We start from the raw sequence: 12,688 nt of genomic DNA, 5'->3' as shown, positions 1-12,688 counted from the left end.
TTGTGTGCGCACCTGGGATGCAGAGTGGAGGTGGGTAGGAAGCCTGCCAAACTGCCTATGGGAGCCAATAATGGTGACCCGAATAGGAGAGAATGCTGCCAATGGACTGTATGTGTAGTTTCATATGTGTAAAATACATAAAACCTCCAATGCATGTTGTTGGTTTTTGCTATAACTCTTGTGAGACTGGAAAAATATCATCTGTCATCATATGATTTAACCCTTGCTTAAAATCCCATGGCAGCTTCTGGTGGGCTTCCCTGGTGTGGCATCCCTGCCCCATCTTGCTCTGGCTCCTCTCATTCTCTGCTCCAGCCAGACTGAACAGCTGTTACTTCCTTCTAAATGGTTCCAACATTTTAATCTTGGCTCTACCTTGGAATGCCCAGGATTACGTGACTTGCCCAAGGACAAAATAAGGATGTAGTGGAGTTGATATTCAAAGCCGGATTTATCTTACTCCAAAGCAAGGACAAAGAATTCCCTTAGGAAATCAGCAGTGGCCCATCTATTTGTGTGAAGAAACAAGAGTTGCTTATAATTCTGGGTAGTGGGATGTCCCCATCGCTTCACCTAGTCAACACCTGTGTCTCATTTAAAACTCAATTCAGGCATCGCTGCACTTTCAGTGGGTTTTTTTTTTTTTTTTTTTAGGTTTGAAGCTCATTTAACAATGAGCAAAGAGGTTGCAGAGTAAGAACGCTGATGTTTTTCTCTGGGAATAGGTGGCCACATCCAAAGACAAAGAAATGTTTGAAGTCTTTGCATTTGGAGAGAAAACGCCATGCCCATTGCTGCAGCCTGAATTCCCAATGAGTAGTGCCTCTGTCTGGAGTTTAAGGATGATGTACCCATGTGGAACCAGGATGTGGTAACTCCTTAAACCCTGCCACTCTTTCACACCTTTGGTATGACTCATTTTGATGAAATTCAACGAACTCAGAGCACCTGCTCATGCAGCAGAATATTTTTAAGCCAGAAAGCTCCACGACTTCCTCTCCCTAAGACTGCAGAAAGCTTAGCCCCAGGCTATGAAGAGAGCCAGCAGAATGATCACTGGCACCAGAGGACACTGGTCTTGCCCGCCCATCCTTCGCTGTGCCGGCTCCTCACCCCTGTGCTGGGTGTAGTAGAGACTGGTCCTCCAAGTCTCACTTGGGACTTGCCCAAGTGAGAGACACTTGGGCAAAAAATATAGCCATATATGGAGGCAGATATATATGGCTATACTTGTTTTTGCTGTTGGGTTTTTTGTTGCTGTTGTTGTTGCTGTTGTTGTTGTTTTGAGACAGAGTGTTGCTCTGTCACCCAGGCTGGAGTGCAGTGGCGCGATCTTGGCTCACTGCAACCTCCACCTCCCAGGTTCAAGCGATTCTCCTGCCTCAGCCTCCTGAGTAGCTGGGATTACAGGCGTGTACCACCATGCCCGGCTAATTTTTTGTATCTTTAGTAGAGACAGAGTTTCACCATGTTGGCCAGGCTGCTGTCAAACTCCTGACCTCGTGATCCGCCCACCTCAGCCTTCCAAAGTGCTGGGATTACAGGCGTGAGCTACCGCGTCTAGCCTGCTGGCAGACCACCAATTCGTATATATTGACTGATGTCAGTTTCAGGAAATCAAAAAATATATGTATATGTATATGTATGTGTATGTGTATATGTATATGTATATGTATATGTATATGTATATGTATATGTATATGTATATGTATATGTGTAAGTATCTAAATTTCCATCCATTTCTACATCTGTCCAGAAGGATATTCATTAAAATATTAACAGCAGTTCTCTCTGGATGGCAGGATTGTAATTATTTGATTCACGTATTTCCAGATCTCCCAAATTTTTCAAAGTTCCTGTGCATTAGTTACATGATCTGAAGAACAAGCCCAAAGCCCATTCTTTTTTAAATAGCTGAGACTCCAAGTCTAGGGGATGCTCCGAGTGACGGACAAAGCCCTTCCTTCGAGGATGATTCTAGGAAGATCCTGGGGCGTCAGCCTTCTCTGGGCAGCGTCTTTGCTGCCCTCTGCTGGTCATTGGGAAGCTCGGCAAGTCCAAGTCCCGCCCCTTTCTTGTGGAGCAGTTTCTTCTTTAGGTTTGCCCTCTGAAGCCCAATTTCTTAGAACTGTTTTCGTTTTGTCTCATTTTTCTGAGATGGAGAATCCTTTTAAACTTAAAAAAAAAAAAAAGGGCCGGACGCGGTGGCTCACGCCTGTTGTAATCCCAGCACTTTGGGAGGCCGAGGCGGGCGGATCACAAGGTCAGGAGATGGAGACCATACTAACACGGTGAAACCCGGTCTCTACTAAAAATACAAAAAATTAGCCGGGCGTGGTGGCAGGCGCCTTAGTCCCAGCTATTCGGCAGGCTGAGGCAGGAGAATGGCGAGAACCCGGGAGGCGGAGCTTGCAGTGAGCCGAGATCGCGCCACTGCACTCCAGCCTGGGCGACAGAGGGAGACTCCGTCTCAAAATAAACAAACAAACTAAAAAAAAGTTTAAAAGAAAACTTCTAAATGAGGTGGCTCCAGTGTAAGCCTCTTTAAAGCTCTGATGGAAAAGTCATTCTTTTAAAAACCCAAACCACTCAGCCTCCATTTCACAGCCAGAGAGAGCTGCAGTGTCATTGCTGGAGGGGACCCAGGGCGCGTTCACCTGCTGATGTCTCACTGTTGACTGAGGATCAGTCTTTGGTTTTGGTCAGCGTCATTACTGCCGAAGCCACCAGCACACCTGCCAAGATGCAAAGGATGGTGTTTCTCACGGAGTCAGAGGAGGCCGTCTGCTCCGTGTCCCTACAGAATCCCGAGAAGTCATGGCTGGTGCTGGAGCCCTCAACCCCAGAACACCTTGAGACTGTGTGGCTTTAACAATTTACACCACCTGTCTGTTCCTGCATCTGCAGCATGGAATTGTAACCATGCCTGCATAGATTTAAACTCCAGTTCCACCATGTACCAGCTGATCACCTTGGACACGTTACCAACACCTCTGTGCCTCAGTTTCTTCATCTGTAAAATGTGGGGGGGGGGAGTAATTCATAGGGCTATGAGTATGGAATTAATTAATACTTGTGAATAATTAGAAAAGTGCCTGGAGCATAAATAGTTCTCAGTAAATGTTTATTATTATTGTTGTTACCGTTACCAGCTACCAAAGCATATTATTAGTTAAATGTCATTCTATGAATGCATACAGTTTGGAATAAGGGATTTATTATCTGATAAACCTTTTGTATTAGGAACCATCCTAGGTTCTATTTATTTAATACTCTCTGCAACCCTTCAAGGAAGATATTATTATCCTCATTTTACAAATGAGGAAACTAAAATGCAAAGATACTAAATAACTTGCCCAAGATCACGCAGCCAAGAAATATGGAGCCAGGGTTTGATCCCGTTATTTACCTCAGAGCCTCTGTTCTTTCCTGTCCATTTGGTTGAATGCTACCTACTAAAGTTAGGTTGGTTGTTAGTCTTTTTTTTCCAGACAGGTTCTCACTATGTTGTCCAGGCTGGTCACACGCTCCTAGGCTCAAGTGATCCTCCCACCTCAGCCCCCCAAGTAGCTGGGAATACAGGCACATGTCACCGCTTTTACTATTTTTTTTTCTGGCATACTTTATCTCCCACTCCTACTTGGTTATAAGTTAGGGTAATACAATACCAATTGCTGTAACAGATAAACTCCAAATCTCCATGGCTTTACAACAAACTTTATTTCTCATGCATGCAATAACTCCCCATTGGTGGACAGGTCTTCCATGTGGTGATTCAGGGATCCAGGCTCCTTTGGTCTTGTGGTTCTACTTTCCTCTGGGACTTTGGAGTCTTCTGCATTTAGCTAGTGAATGAGCAAAGAATATGGGCCAGGCCTGGAAGTGGTGCTTCTCAACTGTCCACATTCCATTAACTTAAAACTCAGTGGCGTAGTCACACCTCACTGCAAAGGAGGCTAGGAAATGTAGTCTTGCTCTGTGTCCAGGAGGCAGAGGAAACATGAGAGCTAGTATGCCATGCCGGCCTACGTCTTATAGAGACTTGCTGTCTTAATTTAAATTTTAGTTCCTCTGGGAAGAGATCCTGACTCCCTCAGGTCTGGATTGGACACGCCTCCTCTGTACTTCCTCCCTTCATCTCTTGTGGCATTTATTGCATGGAAATACACACACACACACACACACACACACACATATATATATTTTTTGAGACAGGGTCTCATTCTGTCACCAAGGCTGGAGTGCAGTGGCACAGTCACGGCTCTCTGCAGCCTCAACCTCCCAGGCTCAAGCAACCCTCACATCTCAGCCTCCCAAGTAGCTGGGACTACAGGCATGCACTACCATGCCCAGCTAATTTTTGTATTTTTTTGTAGAGATGTGGTTTCACCACGTTGCCCAGGCCGGTTTCGAACTCCTGAGTTCAGGCAATCCTCCCACCTCGGCCTCCCGAAGTGCTGGGATTACAGGTGTGCACCATCGCGCCCGGCTGGAATTATAATTGCTTATGCATCTGTCACCCCCATTAGACCGTGTGCTCTAGGGCATGGGCTCCATCAGTTTTGGTCACTGATGAATTCCCAGCTGTGACGTGGAGCCTGGCACAAGCCAGTGTTAAATAGTTGTTCGATGGATGATGTCTGGGATGATGGCTGAGGGGGCAGAGGAAGTGGTTGCGAGTGGTCTCTTGGGCTCCCCCAGAGTGGTGTGCTACCCTCCTCCGCTGTCAGTGAGTTTCAGAACCATGGGACTGCTTGTCCGGGAACAGGGCTGGAAAGCCCTCTGAGGTTGAGGTTGGGGCCTCTGTTCTTTAAGACTGGAACTGAGACGTTGCGTGTGGTCACAGGTTGTCTGCACCTCTGCACCTGGCACCAAGGAGGACCCCACACAGACGTCCCCTCCATCAGTGAATTCCAGCACATTTACCCTACAGAGCCTGACTTTGAACTTACGCAGCATAAACCACCACCATAAGGATAAAGCAATAGATTGCACTACTTATTTACGATTTAAGTCTTGTTCATTCCCCGAAATTTTTGCAGTAGCTTACAAAGTGAACACAATGAGAAAGAAGCTTGAATAGAAGAGAAAAACCAGTCAAAGTGACATTAGATCATTGAAAATCTGATGGCTCCAGGAATAACAAGATAAGTGGTGTCTAATTTTTATTTTTTGTTTCTAAGTCTTTATTTTGGGACAAGTTTTAGTTTTTTATAGCTGATCTCTTTTTGTCCTCCTTTCCCCCCTCACTGTCTCTGGGTAGCTGGTATTTGCAAGTCTTGGCATATAACTGAGATCAGGACTGGGGAGGGGCCTGTGGTCAACTCTTGGCCTCTCTTTTTGGGGTTCCAAGTACCTCTTCAGACCCAACCCCTCAAGCTCATCTATCACTCCTTTTCCCTGACAACAGATCCCTCTCCACCGCCTGATATTAAGATAATGGTTGGCCAGGCACAGTGGCTGACACCTGTAATCCCAGCATTTTGGGATGCTGAGGTGGGAGAATTGCTTGAGGCCTGGAGTTTGAGACCAGCCCAGACAACATAGCAAGACTCACCTGCTCCCCATCTCTATCAAAAAATAAAAATAAAAAATAGCGAGGCATGGTGGTGCGAACTTGTGGTCCCAGCTACTCTGGAGATGGAGGCAGGAGGATCACTTGAGCCCGGGAACTTGAGGCTGCAGTGAGCTGTGATTGCACCACTGCACTTCAGCCTGGGCGACAGAGACTCTGTTTCAAAAAAAAAAAAAGAAAGATGAAGGCAGTGTTCATGAACAAAACCATAGTCCTTATATACTGTGTATGAGAAACCTCATTTAACAAGACAAGGGGATGGTACAGCATGGTGGTAGGGCAAGAAATCCCAGCCTGGCACCTCCTGGCTGGCAATCTTGGCAAGTCACTTCATGGCTCTGAGCTTCCATTGACTCATCTACGAAATAAGATCATGGGACCCAGATGATCTGAAAATGCCCTCAGAGGGGCAACATATTACATCAGGCGGACTCGAAGGAGGACAAGTGAATCAGTCTGCTGCTCTCATTAGCAGCTTGGCGGTGGGGAGGGTCCATAAGCCTGCGGGGAGAGGGAGGAAAGAGGGACGGCACCTGTGGGGGCACTTGACTTGGGGCTCTTTGTGGAGAGGAGTCTAGGGCATGTCTCATCTCATCATGTTCCGGGGGTAGCTGAGTTTATGGGAGGGGAGCCACCATTCCAGGGACCTCTCCCCTCTTTACACATGTTGATTACAGGGACCCTACAGATTGACTTTGGAATGGGAGACTGGGAGTCTTGTCTCTGGGCTTGTGCCCCTGGAGAAAGGGAGGGTAAAATGCAGCGTGGGGCCTGGGCTGAAGTAAGCCTGGCCTGTGCCCCTAATGAGGCAGGGAATCTGAGGGAGGACGGAGGCATCTGTAGGCTGAGGTGCACCAGGCCTCAGCGAGATTTATATTCTAGAAACTTCTCTGGCCCCCACACAGGCCAATTCTGTGCTGATTCATAAAAGAGAAGAAGAAGAAAAAAAAAAACACTCTAGGTTCCAAAGGAGCAAATTTGCGTGAGTTTTACAAAGTCAATCTGAGCTGGAGAAGGGGTTTCCCCCAAACTCTCCCTGCACACCCAGCAACTCACTAAGAGCCTGGGAGTGTGCTGGGAGGTGGGCTGGGAGGAGGCGGAGATGGAGAGTGGGGAGGGGGACTGGGGAGGGTGCTTGTCTTCTCCTAGGACATTTATCACCAGGTTGACAGTCCGTGACCCCCCCTTCTCATAGACTTTCTGCTATGTAACTCTGAGGCTGCAAAGCCCTGCTTGAAACCAATTTCTCTACCCTATAGTATAATGCATCAATGTACAAAAACAACAGAAATATTTACCAAGGGGAAAAACATCCCCGATAATCTTATCACCCCATCAAATGAACTGTTTTCATTTTTCTGGGCTTCCTTCCATCCCAGTCTTCATAGTTGAATCATAAATCAACTACACTTATGGTATTAACTTTTTTTTTCTTTCCTAACGTGGTGTGATATTGGGCGAGTTTTCAATTTCCTCATCTGTAAGATGAGACCCTCATAATACCCACCTCACAGAGTGGAGTGAGCCTCAAATGAGATTCTGATTGTAAAGCACTTGGCATGGGGCCTGGCACATAGTAGGTGCTCAATGAATGATTAGAATTTTTCAACTCTTTATATTATTGTGATAAAGAAAGTTGGAACTATTGTACTAACTTTAAAAGAAGCCTGGTTATAGTGAAATATCTTATATGATTATCCATTAAAGGTTTGCATCAGCAGATATACCTGTGCCCTATTATTCCACAACTAGGGGAGCCAGCCCCTGTCCACGTGGTCATTTTGGGGGTGGGGATGGGGCAAGGTGGTCTCATTACATCTGAGAACTTTTCTTTTCTTTCTTTTCTTTTTTTTTTTTGAGACAGAGTCTCGCTCTGTCCCCCAGGCTGGAGTGCAGTAGTGTGATCTCGGCTCACCGCAAGCTCCGTCTCCCCGGTTCACGCCATTCTCCTGCTTCAGCTTCCCGAGTAGCTGAGACTACAGCACCTGCCACCATGCCCAGCTTATTTTTTGTATTTTTAGTAGAGACAGGGTTTCACTGTGTTAGCCAGGATGGTCAGCTGAGACCTTTTCTGGCCTGAGTGCATGGTAGCAGGCCATGCTGATGTCACCTTTCTTCAAAGATGGGGAGATTCCAACACCCCATCTTCCCATCCCCATGATGCCCAAAGGGTCCCTGGGAATCTCAGCTCAGTTGTCCTCTCATTGTGTGTCATGGGAGAAGCAACCTTTAGATGTTCGCACAGGTGAATCAAAGTGCTGGACACTTCCTCTACCATGCTGCAGAGAAGGGGTGGTGTTGGGGAATATTAAGTGGTGCATCTCTGCATAGCTAAAAGGCTGAGTTGGAGCATGGGCCACCGGGGCATGTGTGAGCTTCTCCAGCTCAGATTGACTTTGTAAAACTCACGCAAATTTGCTCCTTTGGAACCTAGAATGTGCTGAGCTTCCATTCTCTGGCCAGTGAAATGAAGTCTGTGAACATGGCGGTCATGGAGCTAAGTGATTCTTGGCTTTGGGAAGGAAATTGGCGATGTCACTGGACATTTGCCTCAAAGACTTGTCACATAATGTGAGACCTCTTTGCCTCTGAGTCGAATTCTGAATCACAGGATATGGCCATATTAATGATGGCAGACGCTGCCATTCACCAAGTGCACCCAAGCCGTAAATTCATGGAATCCTCCCAATAGCTCCATGATATATATACTGGTAATATCTTCATTTTTCAGGTGAGAAAATTAAGATGCTGAAAGATTAAATAATTTGCCTAAAGGCACATGGTTCGCAAGGGGTGGAGCTGTGATTCAATTCAGTCATCTGTTTCTAGCTCCCCCCATCCTTTTCGGAGGAGGGAAGTATCATAAAACTGTTGATTTCATTTAACAGAATTTTAAATGAAGTCTATGTGTAGATGAACATAAGAGATAGCTAAAATCTCAATGTGAAAGGATATCCTTTCATAGAGTTTCTGAGTTTCAAGGTCCTTCAAACTGCTGACATTTGACATTTGATACCTTGAGATTTTGTCTACAGAAACTAGCAACATCATCCTTATACAAAGACCCAACTGCATGAGGTTGTAGTAGAACTGTGTTACAGTCACTGCACAGTTCAGTTCTGAAAGTTTCAAAATTAGTTTATTTTCTTTGTGTCAAATTTCAGTGCCATTTTCTTCCTCATTACCTCCTCCCCTCACCCTTTTCCCCTTCTCCTTTTTCTTTTTCCCCTCCCTCTTCCTCTTCTTCCTCTACCTCTTCTTTCCCTTTTCTTCTTCTTCTATAAATTATCAAGCTATTTGAAAACACTTAGGACCTCTGCTCATTTCTCTTCATACATTAAGGTAATAGAAATTGGCCGACTTCCAGTCCCACAACAACCCTAAGGGTCACCTGATATTATTGATGGAATTTAGTCATCATCATAAATTCAAGTTTGGCAACATATGGGTACCAGCAATAGAAGCTGCAGGCTTAAATTTTCCAGAGTGGTAGAACTTGTTCCAGAATGCCAGTCAAGATCCCAAATGTAGGTAGGAAAACATAGATGCCATTTGGGTTGTCCAGAGCTGGCAAGCTTCCCAGTGTGCAAAACTACGGGAGGTGGGAGGTCTTCTGCTTTAGCAAAGCTTATAATGCCACAGGAAGCAGCCAGACAGTCCACTCTAGAACATTCTGCCAATGAGAAGATACTGCAGAGCATGGATAAGTCACCCTTTGAGAGCCCATGCTCCTAACCAATCTGCCATGTTGCATTTTCACCTTGAGCCATGATAAGACCATTGGAAATTAGGAAAGGAATCATGTTGCCCCGACTTTTCATTCTGAAGAAGTTCTAAGGAGTTGGAGATAACATTTTTCATAGACTCTTGAAGTTTTAAGCCTCCATAAAGGCTTCCCTAGAGTAGATCAAGCATCCTCAGCCTACAGATGAGGCCACTGAGGCTAGACCAACGGCATCTTCAGGGTCACACAGTTAGTTAGTGGCAAAGCCAGAACTAGGTCCCTAGGGACCGATTCTCAGTCCCTGGTTCTCTCTGCCACACCACATCATGTCCCTCTCAACACCAAAGTTGGAGCGGTGAGAAAAGGCTTCATAGAGGAGGAGGAGGAACCTGATCTAGGCCTTGAGGGATGGGGTGTGGGTGGGCTCAGAGGAGGGGCCAGGCTTTCTAATGCCACTTTAGTTTCCTTTGTGACATTCCCAAGGGATTGTTAGCTCCTTCAAGGTAAGTAGGTCTCCCACCTTCTGCCCTATTGCAGAGTTCCCGGCATGAGGTGGACACAAAACCCTAACCCTCTTCTCCAGGGAGGGAAACTCCTTATTTTTAAGATGTTTGCCAAAGCATCAGGCCCTGAATAGAAACTCAGCTTCTATTTTTCTGCTTCCTTCTTTACTTCCTACAGATGACACTTTTGAGAGCGTGCTCTCAACTACAATCCCCCCGGCCCCTGTCTGTGAGAGCTGTCCAGCGCCCTCTGTAAGAATGGGCTCTGGCAGCCATGTTTGTAAGACCCCCACTGAGCGACTGAAGGGCCCAGAAGTAGACTCTTGACTCAAAGTAGACTCATGAGAGTCCCTCTCCCAGTTTGGAATTTTGACTTTGAGGGGATTCTCAGACTCCTCTGATGGCTTGGACTGAGGCAATGTTGGCTCAAGGAGCTGGGGGGTGTCCATCCTCAGACACGTGGGGAAGCCCCGTTCGGAGATGGAGGGAGATGAGCAGAAGCAGGGGAGCTGCAGTGATGAGAAACCCTGAGAAGCCAGCCACCCTGGGCCTCTGGAGGGCCCTGCCCAGAGGAGGCCTTCAGCTCTTTTTGAAGGCCTCTTTTCCAGTCACAGCAGAAGAACGGTGTGCTGCCTGGAACCTCACCATGTTCTGATGTTATCGAGTTTCTGCAGAAGGAGCTCACTCAGCCTGGGCTCTGACAGAGCCACCAGGGGAAGTCCTTGGTTAGGCTTCGTGCTGGAGGAACCACAGTCCTGAGGGGGTGTAGGGGGAGTGTTATTGAAGGGGAACTTTCTTCTCTTTCTTAAAGAGAGACTCTTGGCCTGGCAGTCACAATTTGACCTATGCTGTGGAAGGAATGGGAGTCTGGAGAAGATGCTCCTTCTTATCTGCAACGGGTTTTAATCAGTGGTCTTCCTGGCACCATGAATGGAAGAGAAGAGGCCTCCGTGGTAACTTCACCTGCAGCCATTGTGCTGGGTACCAAGGAGCAGAGGAAGTAAGATGATCTTATGTACAGTTAGTGAGTGAGATGGACCTGTGGATAGAGCGGCAGTGAGATGAAAACGCCATGCTAAGGGAATGCACAGGCAGTGAAGGGCTGCCAAGAACCTCCAACCTGGTGCATCAGAGAACGTTTCCCATTGGGGATGGCAACTGAGTGCAGGCCTAAGGAACAACTAGGAGTTGGCTAGGCCAGAGGGGTAGGAGAAAACCCAGAGGAAGCAGCAAGAATAGAAGAGTACTTTGGGAGGCCGAGATGGGCGGACCACGAGGTCAGGAGATCGAGACCATCCTGACTAACACAGTGAAACTCTGTCTCTACTAAAAACACAAAAAATTAGCCAGGCGTGGTAGCGGGCACCTGTAGTCCCAGCTACTCAGGAGGCTGAGGCAGGAGAATGGAGTGAACCCAGGAGGTGGAGCTTGCAGTGAGCGAGATTGCGCCACTGCACTCCAGCCTGGGTGACAGAGCCTCAAAAAAAAAAAAAAAAAAAAAAAAAAAAAAGAATAGAAGAGCAGAGCTGAGAAAGACAATGGTGGGGGTCCTGAACCAGTGGCCAGAGCAGCAAAGAGTGGAACGTCTCCAACTTCTGGCTGGAAAGCTTACCAGAAAGAAGAGGGACCACATGAGGGAGTGGGGGCTTTGTCCTGCAAAGCTGCCATCTCCAATCCTCCTGGATTATCCATTCCATCTGTTAAATTAAAAGAATTTTTTTAATTTATAAATTTCATTAGAAATCATTTTGCACAGGGACCCATGGCCTGGGAGACACTGCCTTAGCCCACCCCACCCCCTGTTAAATTTTTTAGCATGCAAAAATATTTGTACATGTCTGTATATAATATAAATACAGGGCTGGCTGCAGTGGCTCACACCTGTTATCCCAGCACTTTGGGGGGCTGAGGCAGGCAGATCACTTGAGGTCAGGAGTTCAAGACCAGCCTGGCCAACATAGTGAAATCCCATCTCTACTAAAAATACAAAAATTAGCTGGGCATGGTGGTGCACACTGGTAATCCCAGCTACTCGGGAGGCTGAGGCAGGAGAATCGCTTGTACCCAGCAGGTGGAGGTTGCAGTGAGCCGAGATGGCACTGCTGCACTCCAGCCTAGACAACAGAGTGAGACTCCATCTCAAAAAAAACAAACCATATGTATAATTGCTTACAAGACAGTATATATATATTTATTTATGAAATAGATGTTTGCTCTTATACTAATTATTAAATATGATCATAGCTTAATTTCTTTCTTATTATTTTTGGATAAAAAGAAGTAGAAATAGAAATTCTGAAATAGGCTCTACAACCCACTGTACATATAAGAGAACTGCTCTATAGATGAGGTTGGGAGCCCCCAGAGAGTTTGAGGACCATCCCTTTCCTCAGAATCAGCGAGATGTGTAACTGTGGCTAGGGTTGTCAAAGCCACTGCTGGTTGCCTCTGTGCTGGGTGATTCAGAGCAAGAAACCTCAGTAGCAGGCCCAGACTCTGTGTTGCCTTAGACTAAATTTCTAGAAGCCCCTGGGCCTGGTGACCCGCAGTCTGAATTTCTGGATGTGCACACCACCATGACCCTGTGCTTTTCTTTTTTTTTTTTTTTTTTTAAGTCAACTGGAACCTGGACTTTATGGTTTCAGGGCTGTCAACAGAAAATGTAGAATTCACGTAGCTGCTGTCTTGCTGTGAAACTTTTTGGGTAGAGTGAGCTGAACTTTCTGTCTGGACAATCTGTCCTGAACACCATACACAGCAGAAATGGTCGAGCTTTGTCTAGGTCCAGGACATCCAGGCCAGCAAATGGCGGAGACGTCATGCTGAGTAGGGGATAGGGAGTTTTCCAACCACATCACAGGAACTTTCCCGGGGCTCAGGGCTCGG

Source organism: Symphalangus syndactylus, chromosome 8 (assembly GCF_028878055.3).
Source record: "Symphalangus syndactylus isolate Jambi chromosome 8, NHGRI_mSymSyn1-v2.1_pri, whole genome shotgun sequence".
In the NCBI taxonomy this organism is placed as follows: domain Eukaryota; kingdom Metazoa; phylum Chordata; class Mammalia; order Primates; family Hylobatidae; genus Symphalangus; species Symphalangus syndactylus.
The sequence above is the reverse complement of the archived record's forward strand: the minus strand, read 5'-3'. Positions refer to the sequence as shown.